Genomic DNA, 13,046 nt, shown 5'->3' on the forward strand with positions numbered 1-13,046 from the left:
TGCGCATGTGCTGGCTTCCTGTCTGCACCCGGAAGCCACTTCCGAGCAGTGGAGTCCTGAAATTAGCGGGGAGAATAGGGAGATGATGAGGGAGAACATGAATATTCATAAGCCGGGTGGTGCTGCGGGCCAGGTGGCAGTTACGTCACAGTGCCAGATGAAGGCAGTAACCCCGCCCGTACCACTGGTTAGTGCGGGGGGGGGGGGGGGGGGGAGGGGGGAGGGGGGAAGGCAAGCTGACAGTTCTCCTTTAAAACAAGTCAAAATGAGGCTCAGTAATGTGTGTGGCCTCCACGTGCACGTATGACCTCACTACAACGCCTGGGCATGCTCCTGATGAGGTGGTGGATGGTCTCCTGAGGGATATCCTCTCAGACCTGGACTAAAGCATCTATCAACTCCTGGACAGTCTGTGGTGCAACGTGGCATTGGTGGATGGAGCGACATGATCGTATTCAGGTCTGGGGAACAGGCAGGCCAGTCTATAGCATCAATGCCTTCCTCTTGCAGGAACTGCTGACACACTCCAGCCACATGAGGTCTAGCATTGTCTTGCATTAGAGGAACCCAGGGCCAACTACACCAGCTTATTATCACACAAGGGGTCTAAGGATCTCATCTCGGTACCTATTGGCAGTCAGGCTACCTCTGGCAAGCACATGGAGCCCCCCAAAGAAATGCCACCCCAAACCATTACTGACCCACGCCAAACTGGTCATGCTGGAGGATGTTGCAGGCATAAGATCATTCTCCACAGCATCTCCAGACTCTGTCATGTCTGTCACATGTGCTCAGTGTGAACCTGCTTTCATCTGGGAAGAGCACAGGGTGCCAGTGACAAATTTGCCAATCTTGGTGTTCTCTGGGAAATACTGCACAGTGTTGGGCTGTAAGCACAATTCCCACCTGTGGACGTCCGGCCCTCATACCACCCTCATGGAGTCTGTTTCTGACCACTTGAGTGGACACATGCACATTTGTGGCCTGCTGGAGGTCATTTTGCAGGGCTCTGGCAATGTTCCTCCTGCTCCTCCTTTCACAAAGGCGGAGGTAGGGGTCCTGCTGCTGGGTTGTTGCCCTCCTACGGCCTCCTCCACATCTCCTGATGTACTGGCCTGTCTCCTGACAGAGCCTCCATGCTCTGGACACTACGCTGACAGACACAGCAAACTTTCTTGCCACAGCTCGCATTGATGTGCCATGCTGGATGAGCTGCACTACCTGAGCCACTTGTGCGGGTTGTAGACTCCGTCTCATGCTACCACTAAAGTGAAAGCACCACCAGCACTCAAAAGTGACCAAAACATCAGCCAGGAAGCTTAGGAACTGAGAAGTGGTTTGTGGTCACCACCTGCAGAACCACTCCTTTATTGGGAGTGTCTTGCTAATTGCCTATAATTTCCACCTGTTGTCTGTTCCATTTGCACAACAGCATGTGAAATTGATTGTCAATCAGTGTTGCTTCCTGATTGGACAGTGTGATATCATAGAAGTGTGATTGACTTGGAGTTACATTGTGTTGTTTAAGTGTTCCCTCAATTTTTTAAGATGTTATGTTATGGCCATAAATAGTGCTGCTTCTCATGGACACACAAACACACACACAGGGCAGCCTTTCCTGAAAAGTCATCAGAAATGACAGTTTTCCAAAGGGTTATGCTCTCAAGTTACAATGGTTTCAACTTTCAATGCTTGTTCTGGAATAAATTAATGTTGTAACTTTAGGGACCACTGTAATGGTGTAAGGTCTCTAGTGCTGGTAAAGATGGATTTACAAGCTTCAAAGAAAATAAATCTGGAAGTTACCAGTTTTAACATCATGCACTTCTCACATTTAATGATTTATTATGATAAGCCTAGTTATGTAAAGCTATTTGGTGAATAAACCACAACCACCATCTATCTTCTATCTTGTAAAATAACCTTTACTGTACTGTATAAACGTAAATATGCCCTACTAGACATTACAGCTACATTGGAGGCTACTTTGAAGTCTTCGTTGGTAGATCTGTGCACTGAAGAGACAAAAAGAAAAGAGGAGCGCGATCCTAGTGCATTACCATAGGAATTGTAGGCAAAGTTTTCAATACATATGTGCTCAGCAGAGTTGGTTATGCTAAGAGCATAATATCTACAACAGCATATCAGTGGTGGGTCAGCAGCCCTGGAGCACCCGAACATCCGAGGAGGTCGGCAGGCAGTAGTACAATCAAGTGGTGAAAAAGAAATATCTCCAAAAGACAGGCGCTTCTCCCAATAAAAAGTTTTCTTTATTCCATCAGAGTAGACATAAATATTGGTATTTAAAAGCACTTTCAACGCGATTCTAGCTCGGACTGAGCTCTTTATCAAGACGTGAATATTCATTCGTCTTTTGGAGATATTTCTTTTTCACCACTTGATCGTTGGTAGATCTGTCAGCTTTGCATCCAAATTAAACCTTGTTAAACCCCATTATAAATCAATGGGATACATCGAGTGCTGTTAGGATCCACTGTTACATGAGATCATCTGAGGAAGGGGAATTTACCCCGAAACGCGTCATGATCCTTTTGTTGTTTTGTGTTCAATAAAATTGTTTGATTAAGAACACTTACCTGCATCCTGTGTATACCTGGATAGAGCAGTGCCTGGATCCATTGGTCTTTTTTCTCACAAGTATTCCAGTTTCTACAGGGCGTTGACACGCTCCTGTGACCATCAGGCTCGGCAGCTCATCCAACTCTATCTGGTACCCCAATCAAGGGGTGATATGCGCAATTCTTCTACTTTAAGGTGAGCGGCCACCCTGACTTAAGTCCTGGGTGTACATTCAGCATACCTTTTGGTTCCCTCACCTGCCAAGGGTAATACACGAGGCGCTGCCTCCCGGTTGTCTTTTTTGTCTTTATTTCTTCGCTGGCATTGTGTTGTCATTTCATAAAAAAATGGAAGTGAATATATTTATGCATTATCTAGACACTTTAGCTATTTGTTTGCTTGTAACAAACAAGACTGAATTTACAGAAACTAATATGGGATATTTCTACTGGTGTCTGAACTTTTTGCTTCCTAATTTATAGTTACATAAGTGATTTGTGTGTTCATCTTAAAACACTAAGGGGACAAAACCAATATCAGTGCTGTAGAATTCCCACAACAAACTGGATATCGTTTGCTGCAGCAAGCTGTTTTGTGCCTTATTTCGGAATAGTTTTGTCCTGCAGTTCTGTAGATTACTACACGGATCCACCCAAATTCTAACCCTAGTATAAATGACAGTGATGAATTGCAATGTGTGCTCAAGGTCAGCCCCAACACACTGTTCGTGAATCAAATGAAAAAGACAAAAATAGATCAGACATTTTAATTCCAGCACAGAAAATCCAAGAATCACTGGTGTTCTGTATTAAGCTGCAGACATTACCAGCAAGGAAAAAGAAATACATCCATTAAGGACGGCTGATAAGTTCTGACAAGTCTTGATTTTTTTTTTTTTGTGAAATCAGGAAATTCTGTAAAAGACTTTTTTTTCTGGCAGGACCTGAAATCTGATAGAATTGTAACTTCCTAGACTTATTTTTTGTACTATTAATCCTTTGTCAATTGAAGGGTTTCTCTTTTAAATATTTGTATGTCCAATAAACTCATAAATAGGAAGTTATTAGATATAGGCAGCCATAGATAGGACTCCTTTGCAGGAAAAGTCAGACAGGGATATGCTTATTTCCTAAAAAGGGGAGACAATGGGGGTATTTATTAATTTTGCCTGTTGACCGTTTCTTTTTACCCTTTTTTTCACTTTGGTTTTCGTGGACATGCACCAAATTTATCATTTGGTGCAAGTTGTTAGTAATTTTGGCTCAAATGTTGAAATCAGCTGTTCACAGCGCCTTTTACACAGAACTTACCGCCACAGAGGGCAGCGTATTTTACCCTGTAGAGCAGCCATTTCGGAGTCCCTCCTGCAGTATATCAGCAAGCGACATGAGTTATTTTCTTTTGTGGGGTTTATAGCCACCATGTGAAATGGATTTTATTTTCAACTTGGGTAGTTTTTTTTTTTTTATTGTTACTTTAGTGCAGTGGTCTTCAACCTGCGGACCTCCAGATGTTGCAAAACTACAATTCCCAGCATGCCCGGACAGCCGTAGGCTATCCGGGCATGCTGGGAGTTGTAGTTTTGCAACATCTGGAGGTCCGCAGGTTGGAGACCACTGCTTTAGTGCTTACCTTTCCTGAACCTGTGTGGCCATGTCCAATGCTGGCTCAACGGAGGGTGAAGGTTCCTCAGAGACAATTATGTCGCAGGATAGTATTGAGCAGCCCTGGAGGTGTCACTGCTTTCACAAAAAAATGTTTTTATTTATTTTCACGCTTTTACATTTTCTGACATTGCTAAGTGTGTTTTCCATGTGCAAAATTTCTTGGCGGGGATTTGCACCCCCAAAAAATGGGATTTGCGCCAAAATTGCGCCAAAGATCGATTGGCGCAAATGATGAATTACTGACTAAAGTTAAAATCACACATGGGACTGAAGTATTGCGCCAAAGTTACGTGAAAAAAAACATAAAAAAACACCTTTGATAAATACCCCCCAATGAGCCTACAATATGACATGGAGCCTACTTCCCATAATAATAATAATGTCCGAATAAAAATGGGGACTGGGCAGGCCATAAAAGTGTTGCCATCTGACAGATATTTCTGGGAAACCCTTGCTGTGTGTGCGAGTATTATCCTGATGAAAAATGCCAGTAGGGAGCCCTGCCATGAGAGGCCACACGAGGCCACATGATGTCCTGCATGTGTTGCTAAGCTGTGGGTTTCCCTTGTATCACTACTAGAGGTGACCGACTGTCATATGCAATGGCCCCCAGATCATCATACCAGCAGTTGGGAAAGTGTATTGTTTCATGGTAGAATTGAAGTACCAGATGGTGTGCAATTAGTTGAAACAACAATCCTTTTTCTCTTTATCCAATAATGTCCCCCCTATCAAAGTCTGCTAGCAAAATGTCTTGGGGTTAATCATAGAGGCATATCTAGCAGTGAACGATCTCTCACCAAAACATATACAGTACTACCAAAAAGTAGTCTCTAGAAGCCTTCTTTGTAGGAATTTGGGGGAGGCATGTTTATACCCTCTTGTGGCAACACTCACTGTCTAATCAGATGATGCCTTGTCTGCTGATCCTGTCCATGATCTCTTGGCGCCTGAACTTTTACTGTGTACCCATTAATCTCTAGCTCACCAATTGTAACTATACAAGCTCTTTTGCTTACTGCCCCAAGCAAGTTTACCAGTCCGCTTCCCTCCTGAGTTCCCTTACTTTGTTTGTACCTTTTAGACGCAAGTTTGCAGTCATTGTACCCTGCAGATACATCCTTGCAGAAGACTCTGGTGAAGTCACAGGAAAAGCCTTTGACTCTGATAACCACAGTGGTGTCAAATATTGGTAGCACAAATGAGTTTTTAATTTGAGTTTTTATTGTTGTCATCCTATCTAAACCCGTACAGTGTCTTCACTAGCGATACATTTACTCGCTATAACCAAGCTATATTTATTAACATCCTTCTTATTTTATTATGCTGACAGAATATTATAATATTCAAATAAAATACCCCAATAATATGAGTCACAGGAGACTCACACAATACATAGAAACATAGAATGTGTCGGCAGATAAGAACCATTTGGCCAATCTAGTCTGCCCAATAATCTGAATCCTATCAATAGTCCCTGGCCCTATCTTATATGAAGGATAGCCTTATGCTTATCCCATGCATGCTTAAACTCCTTCACTGTATTTACAGCTACCACTTCTGCAGGAAGGCTATTCCATGCATCCACTACTCTCTCAGTAAAGTAATGCTTCCTGATATTACTGCATAAACCTTTGACCCTCTAATTTAAAACAATGTTTTTCTAGTTTTTCTTCTTATAAATATGCTCTCCTCCTTTACCATGTTGATTCCCTTTATGTATTTAAAAGTCTCTATCATATCCCCTCTGTCTCTTCTTTCTTCCAAGCTATACATGTTAAGGTCCTTTAACCTTTCCTGGTAAGTTTTATCCGGCAATCCATGTACTAGTTTAGTAGCTCTTCTCTGAACTCTCTCTAGAGTATCTATATCCTTCTGGAGATATGGCCTCCAGTACTGAGCACAATACTCCAAGTGAGGTCTCACCAGTGTTCTGTACAGCGGCATGAGCACTTCTCTCTTTCTACTGCTTATACCTCTCCCTATACACCCAAGCATTCTGGTGTTCTGTTATTTACGGTTTCCAATAGATTAATATTTATTCTCTGGCATTCAAAGTTTTGAAGTGTTTGCTTCTAGTATGAAAGGACCTGTTCCCAATTCTCTGATTTCAAGTGATGTCATGGTCCCTGGCATCAAGAAGCTCAAAGTGGTATACCGTCCTTAGACATCTTATCCTCTATCCAAAGTATAGGAGATAAGATGGCTGATCATGGTGGTCCCGCCGCTTGGACCCCCCTGCATCTCCCTGCAGCACCCGGCATTCTGAACAGTAAGTTCCTGCAGCGGGGTTGTGATGTCACGCCATGCCCCTCGTGACGTCACACCACGTTACTCCATTCATGTCTATTGTTGGGGGCATGATGTGGCAAAAAATCTTTAGTACTAGGAAAGATCAGTAATAGTGTGGAGACCAAAGATGACATTGTACAAATGTATACTTAAATTCAGTAATACTGCTCTATTCATTCTTGTGGAATGGTAAAAGGGTACATTCATACATTTAGATAAATAAATAAATAAATAACTAAATAATTAAATAAATATGAAGAACCTGTACAGTAGTAATAGGCACAGCTGCTCAGATGGGCATGCCTCTTGGACTCTTCATTCCCCTAATTCATGGGGTTCTAGGCTCAAACCTCCACCGATTAAACAATGATGGACTGTCTAAAGTTATATTTGTGCAATCTCATAGAACTAGTAGAATATTGGAAAACATGTATTCCAACTTTGTTTGCTGTGCTTAGGCATTGCATTAGAACAAGGCACTGACAGATTTGTATGCAGTGAAAAGTTTGAAAAGGGCTGTTGCTCAATGATTAATAAACTCAAATCAGCGTTGCACCCCACAGGGATCCCCTCATTCTACCTAATGTTTGACATTTTACTATTTAATTAGGATCACCCTCTAAGCAAGAAACCACTCGGAGAATCATAGATTTTCTTCTTCTCTAACAAGATGCCAACTGAAGGGCAGATCACCACATTTACCAATGCCAGTGACTCTGTTTTGAGCAACCCTGGGGGGCTACATGTCAGGAGATAAGTGGAAAAGAAAGAGACAGAAAAACAAGAGTGGAGCAATGAAGGGGAAATATGAAATGAGCAAATGTGAAAGTATGAAAACCAAGTATAACTGCAAAAATCGGGTCTTAATTTTTTAGGTATATATTACAGTTATACAAAATACACACACACACACACACACACACACACACACATATATATATATATATGTATAGTATCTCAGATAAGTAAGTTACTCCTCATATTTTTTGTAAATATTTTATTATATTTTTTTATGTGACAACATTGAAGAAATGACACTCTGCTACAATGTAAAGTAGTGAGGGCACTGTCTGTATAAGGCTAGGATTCCACTGAGGTTTTTTCCCACTAGCAAAAATGCCAGGAAAAACTGCCAAAAAAATTACCACAGCTTTTACCTGCGTTTTGCCAGTTTTTCTGGCATTTTTTCTGGCGTTTTTCCTGGTGTGTGGGAACAGCCAAATTTCTACCTGGAGGTGAGTAGTTATGTATAGCATCACTAGTCACCTCCTCCAGTTGCATAGTATACAGGACTCCCTGCTCCCATAGCCCCTTTGGGCGGTAAACAGGATATACAGCTATCTATAAATACAGTAGCTGTATATAGTGTATACAGGAGATGAGGTCCGCTTACCTCCCTCGCTCCCTGTCCCCACCGGGTCCATGTAGCTCCACCCCTAATGATGATGGCATTGGGGGGCGGAGCTACACACTGGAGCCAGGCTGGTAAGGGTGTGAGGCTCTGTTTACATTGTCCGTTTTGTATGATGTGAACAGACCCTTCTGCGAGCATCTTCCCAGACAGGGAGACTCCATCTGTTGCTAAACTACAACTCCCAGCATGCCCAGACAGCCAAAAGCTGTCTGGACATGCTGGGAGTTGTAGTTTTGCAACAATTTGAGGTTCTCTGTTTGGGAAGACATTGCAATATGGGCGCTCTCCCCAGCGGAGAGTGGCAAAAATTTCCTAACAAATTTTTTGTGTTTAATTTTTCTTCTCGTTTCAGATCTGTGTATGCAGAGGATTACGGCAGATTCGGAGGATTACTGCGGATGAACTAGGGCTGTGGGGGAGTGTTTTTTTTAATTAAATAATTTTTCCAATGTGTAGTGTTTTTTTTTTATTTTAATTTTCAGGCTTAGTAGTGGAAGTTGTCTTATTGATGGAATCCATTACTAAGCTTAGTGTTAGTCCAAAAAACAGCCAGTAATAATGTTGCACGCCCACCCTGGTAACGTCAGGCTGTTGCTGCTTCATTGGTATCTGGCTGAGGATAAAATTACAGGGAATCCTATGCGTTTTTTATTTATGTATTTATAAAAAAATTGCATAGGGTTCCCAGTATTTTTATTCTCAGCCAGATACCAACCAAGCAGCAACAGCCTGACGTTACCAGGGTGGGGGAGGACCATTGTTACTGGCCCTCCCCAGCCTAAATAATGCCAGCCTGTTACAGCTTAGCCCAGAAGCGCCATTTTTGATGCTCCGTGCCTGTTGGTATCGGCTCTTCCCGGCACACCTGTGACGGTGGGTACCGGGGTAATAATTGGGGGTTAGCGCTAGTTGATTTTGTGGCTAACGCTAAGCCCCAGCTTAGTAGTGGATTCCATCTATTAGACAGCTTCCACTACTAAGCCTGAAAATTCAAAATTCTATTTATTAAAAGGAAAAAATCCAGTTATTCCACAGTAGTCCTCCGAATTTGTTGTAATCCTCTGCATCTGACCTGAAATGAAAAGAAAAAAAAAAGCACAAATAATTGGTTAGGACATTTTTGGCGCTCTCGTCTGGGGAGAGCGCCCATGTTGCAATGTCTTCCCAAACAGGGAGCCTCTAATTGTTGCAAAACTACAGCTCCCAACATTCCCAGACAGCCTTTGGCTGTCTGGGCATGCTGGAAATTGTAGTTTAGCAACAGCTGGAGTCTCCCTGTCTGGGAAGACACTGGCAGAAGGGTCTGTTCACATTATACAAAACATAACATGTGAACAGAGCCTCATGCCCTTACCAGCCTGGCTCCCTTGTGTAGCTCCTCCCCTAATGGCGTTATCACTAGGGGACACGAACCACTGGAGGAAGGTAAGGGGACTTCTTCGTCTTCTGTATACACCATATACAGCTATCTATAGATTAGGGTTAAGTGAGCCAGCAATGTGTATACTGTATACACATTGCAGGCTCACTGTAAGTTCTTGCTGGACAGCTAAGTCCAGAAATTCACATCAGGACGATCGCAACTGGTGTCAAGAGTGACACTTGCTGCGATCTGTCCCTTACTGCAGGTACTACTGCTCCCAATATGGGGCACACTCCGCTCCATGCTGTAGTATCTGTACTAATAGACAGATGGCCCGGGTGTCACTTCTGACACCTGTTGCGATCAGTCTATTAATGCAGGTACTAAAGCTCCTAGCATGGAGCAAAGTGTGCTGCATGTTGGGAGTAGTAGTGCCTGCAGTTAAGGTCAGATCACAGCGGTGTCACTCCTGACACCCGCTGAAATCCTCTGGAATAAGCTACAGAAGCGTGTGGCAGCTGCACCTGTCTGGTCCCCTGCCCGGCACTATACTCCGCTGTGATGTGAGGTTATCTTCACATCACAGATTCGTATGTGTCGCTGGGAGCTGTGAGTGGCCAGCACTATGCGGCCAATCACAGCTCTCAGTGGGAAATATGAATCTGTGAAGTGAAGAGAACTTCACATCACATTGGAGTATAGTGCCGTGCAGTGGAGCGGAGAAGTGCAGATGGCCGTCTGCCTCTATACAGTCATGGCCGTAAATGTTGGCACCCATGAAGTTTTTATAGAAAATGAAGTATTTCTTGCAGAAAAGGATTGCAACACATAACAACACATATTTTGCTATACACATGTTTATTCCCTTTGTGTGTATTTGAACTAAACTAAAAAAGTGAGGAAAAAAAGCAAATTGAACATAATGTCACACCAATCACCAAAAATGGGCTGGACAAAATTATTGGCACCCTTAACTTAATATTTGGTTGCACACCCTTTGGAAAAAATAACTGAAATCAGTCGCTTCCTATAACCATCAATAAGCTTCCTACACCTCTCAGCAGGAATGTTGGAACACTCTTCCTTTGCTAACTGCTCCAGGTCTCTCTTATTGGAAGGGCCCCTTTTCCCAACAGCAATTTTAAGATCTCTCCGCAGATGTTCAATGGGTCAGCAATGTTTAGATCTGGACTCATTGCTGACCACTTCAGAACTCTTCAGCGCTTTGTTGCCATCCATTTCTGGGTGCTTTTTGACGTATGTTTAGGATTGTCCTGCTGGAAGACCCAAGATCTCGGACGCAAACCCAGCTTTCTGACACTGGGCTATACAGTGCGACCCAAAATCCGTTGGTAATCCTCAGATTTCATGATGCCTTACACACATTCAAGGCACCCAGTGCCAGAGGCAACAAAACAACCCCAAAACATCATTGAACCTCCACCATATTTCACTGTAGGTACTGTGTTCTTTTCTTTGTAGGCCTCATTCTGTTTTTGGCAAACAGTAGAATGATGTGCTTTACAAAAAAGCTCTATCTTGCTTTCATCTGTCCACAAGACGTTTTCCCAGAAGGATTTTGGCTTACTCAAGTTAATTTTGGCAAAATGTAGTTTTGCTTTTTTTATGTCTCTGTGTCAGCAGTGGGGTCCTCCTGGGTCTCCATAGCATTTCATTTCATTTAAATGTCAAATGTCGGATAGTTTGTGCTGACACTGATGCTCCCTGAGCCTGCAGGACAGCTCGAATATCTATGGCACTTGTTTGGGGCTGCTTATCCACCATCTGGACTTTTCTGCGTTTGCACCTTTCATCAATTTTTCTCTTCTGTCCACGCCCAGAGAGATTAGCTACAGTGCCATGGGTTGCAAACTTCTTGATAATGTTGCACACTGTGGACAAAGGCAAATCTAGATCTCTGGAGATGGACTTGTAACCTTGAGATTGTTAATATTTTCCCACAATTTTTGTTCTCAAGTCCTCAGACAATTCTCTTCTCCTCTTTCTGTTGTCCATGCTTAGAGTGGCACACACAGATAAACAATGGAAAGACTAAGGGAAATTCACTCCTTTTTATCTGCTTTCAGGTGTGATTTTTATATTGCCCACACCTGTTACTTGCCCCAGGTCAGTTTAAAGGAGCATCACATGCTTGAAACAATCTTATTTTTCCACAATTTTGACATTATGGTGTGACATTATGTCCAATTAGCTTTTTTTCCTCCCTTTCTTGGTTTAGTTCCAATACACACAAAGGGAATAGACATGTGTATAGCAAAACATGTGTTACTGCAATCCTTTTCTGTGAGAAATACTTCATTTCCTAGAAAAATTTCAGGGGTGCCAACATTTACGGCCATGACTGTAGCCTATACCAGAGGATCGCAGTGGGTGTCAGGAGTGACACCCGCTGCAAACTGTCTAATAGTACAGGTACCACTACTCCCATCATGGAACAGTCTGTTCCATGCTGGGAGCAGTAGTACTACCTAAAAAAAAAAAAAGTAAGAAAACACATTTTATTAAACAAATAATTAAAATACATTACTAATAAAAAGTTTTACAAAATTTATTATAAAAAATATATTATTTTAGAATTAAATGTCCCCTTTCTAAATTTTTTTTTATTGCCGGCTAGATTTTTAGTTTTCTGCCCTCCCACATTAATTGATTCCTGTTTAAAAATTAATAAACATTTGGTTCTAAAAAAAATAAATTTCATTAAATACAATTTTTTCCATCACTACTGTATCTTTAAAAAAAAAAATAATTATGGTACCCTATGAAATTTAACAAAAAAAAAAGAATAAAAACCGCCTGCAAAAACACCAAAGTTAAAACTCGCATGGCATTTTTCTTGGTGTTTTTCCATTCCCATAGACTTCTATGGGAGGAAAATGCCAAGATTTTCCCGAAAAAATGCCATACTCTGAATTTGAGGACGTTTTTGAAAAACAGCCTCTGAGCCCAAAAGAGCTGAAAAACCCCAAAAGATTAAAAAAAAAAAAAAAACACCAAAATGAAAAACGCCAAGTGGATCTGGCATTTGCAGTTCACTATTGACTTGCAGCTAAAATCTGTCCCCCGTGTTTTTCACAGAAAAAAACTCTGTGCGGCAAAATGGGCGTTTTTATCTGTGTTTTTGCATGAAAAACCACAGTTGAATTCGAGCCTAACAGTGTTTAAAGATGACCTAGGCTATAAGAAGATTACCAAGATCCTGAAACTTAGCTACAGCACAGTGGGCAAGACCATACAGTGGTTTAACAAGATAGATTTCACCAGGGCCAGACTGGCCATCAGGAACATCGGGCATTTGGCTGGTGGGCCGGGCCAGGCCATCCGCCTGCCCTGATGTCCTGAGCTGCCACTTTGAAAGTATCAGCCGGTGTAGTGGAGAAAACGCCAGACTTCATTATTTATTTTTTAAATAAACCAAATGTGTCTCTGGCCGCTCACTTACAACCCTCCCCCCCTGAAAGGGGCCTCGCTCCAGGTCAGTGACCAGTCCCCTGGCCGTAAGTGCAGTGAGTTGGGGCAGGGACGCTGCCACTTCAAAAGCAGCAGACGTCCATGCGCAAGCATGACCCACTGCTCCGTTCCGGAGGGAAAGGGAGAAAGGCAAAAAGTATATAGGAGGATGATTAAAGGGGGTGGGGGAGCTGCGTAGGAGAAGGGGGCTGGGGGAGCCTGAAAAATGTGGAGGATGACTGAAGGAGGGGGTATGGAG

General features: G+C 42.6%; 1 long non-coding RNA gene across 1 annotated transcript in view; it reads right to left on the reverse strand.

Annotated features, from left to right (window-relative positions):
• Window positions 1-1,903: 1,903 nt before the first annotated feature.
• LOC130273849 (uncharacterized) overlaps window positions 1,904-13,046 on the reverse strand; it is a 37,869-nt gene continuing 26,726 nt past the window's right edge. The window contains exon 3 of the long non-coding RNA XR_008844141.1: window positions 1,904-2,015. This is a non-coding gene — a long non-coding RNA (uncharacterized LOC130273849). The remainder of the gene's footprint in view (window positions 2,016-13,046) is intronic.

This window comes from Hyla sarda, chromosome 5 (genome assembly GCF_029499605.1).
Source record: "Hyla sarda isolate aHylSar1 chromosome 5, aHylSar1.hap1, whole genome shotgun sequence".
Lineage (NCBI taxonomy): Eukaryota > Metazoa > Chordata > Amphibia > Anura > Hylidae > Hyla > Hyla sarda.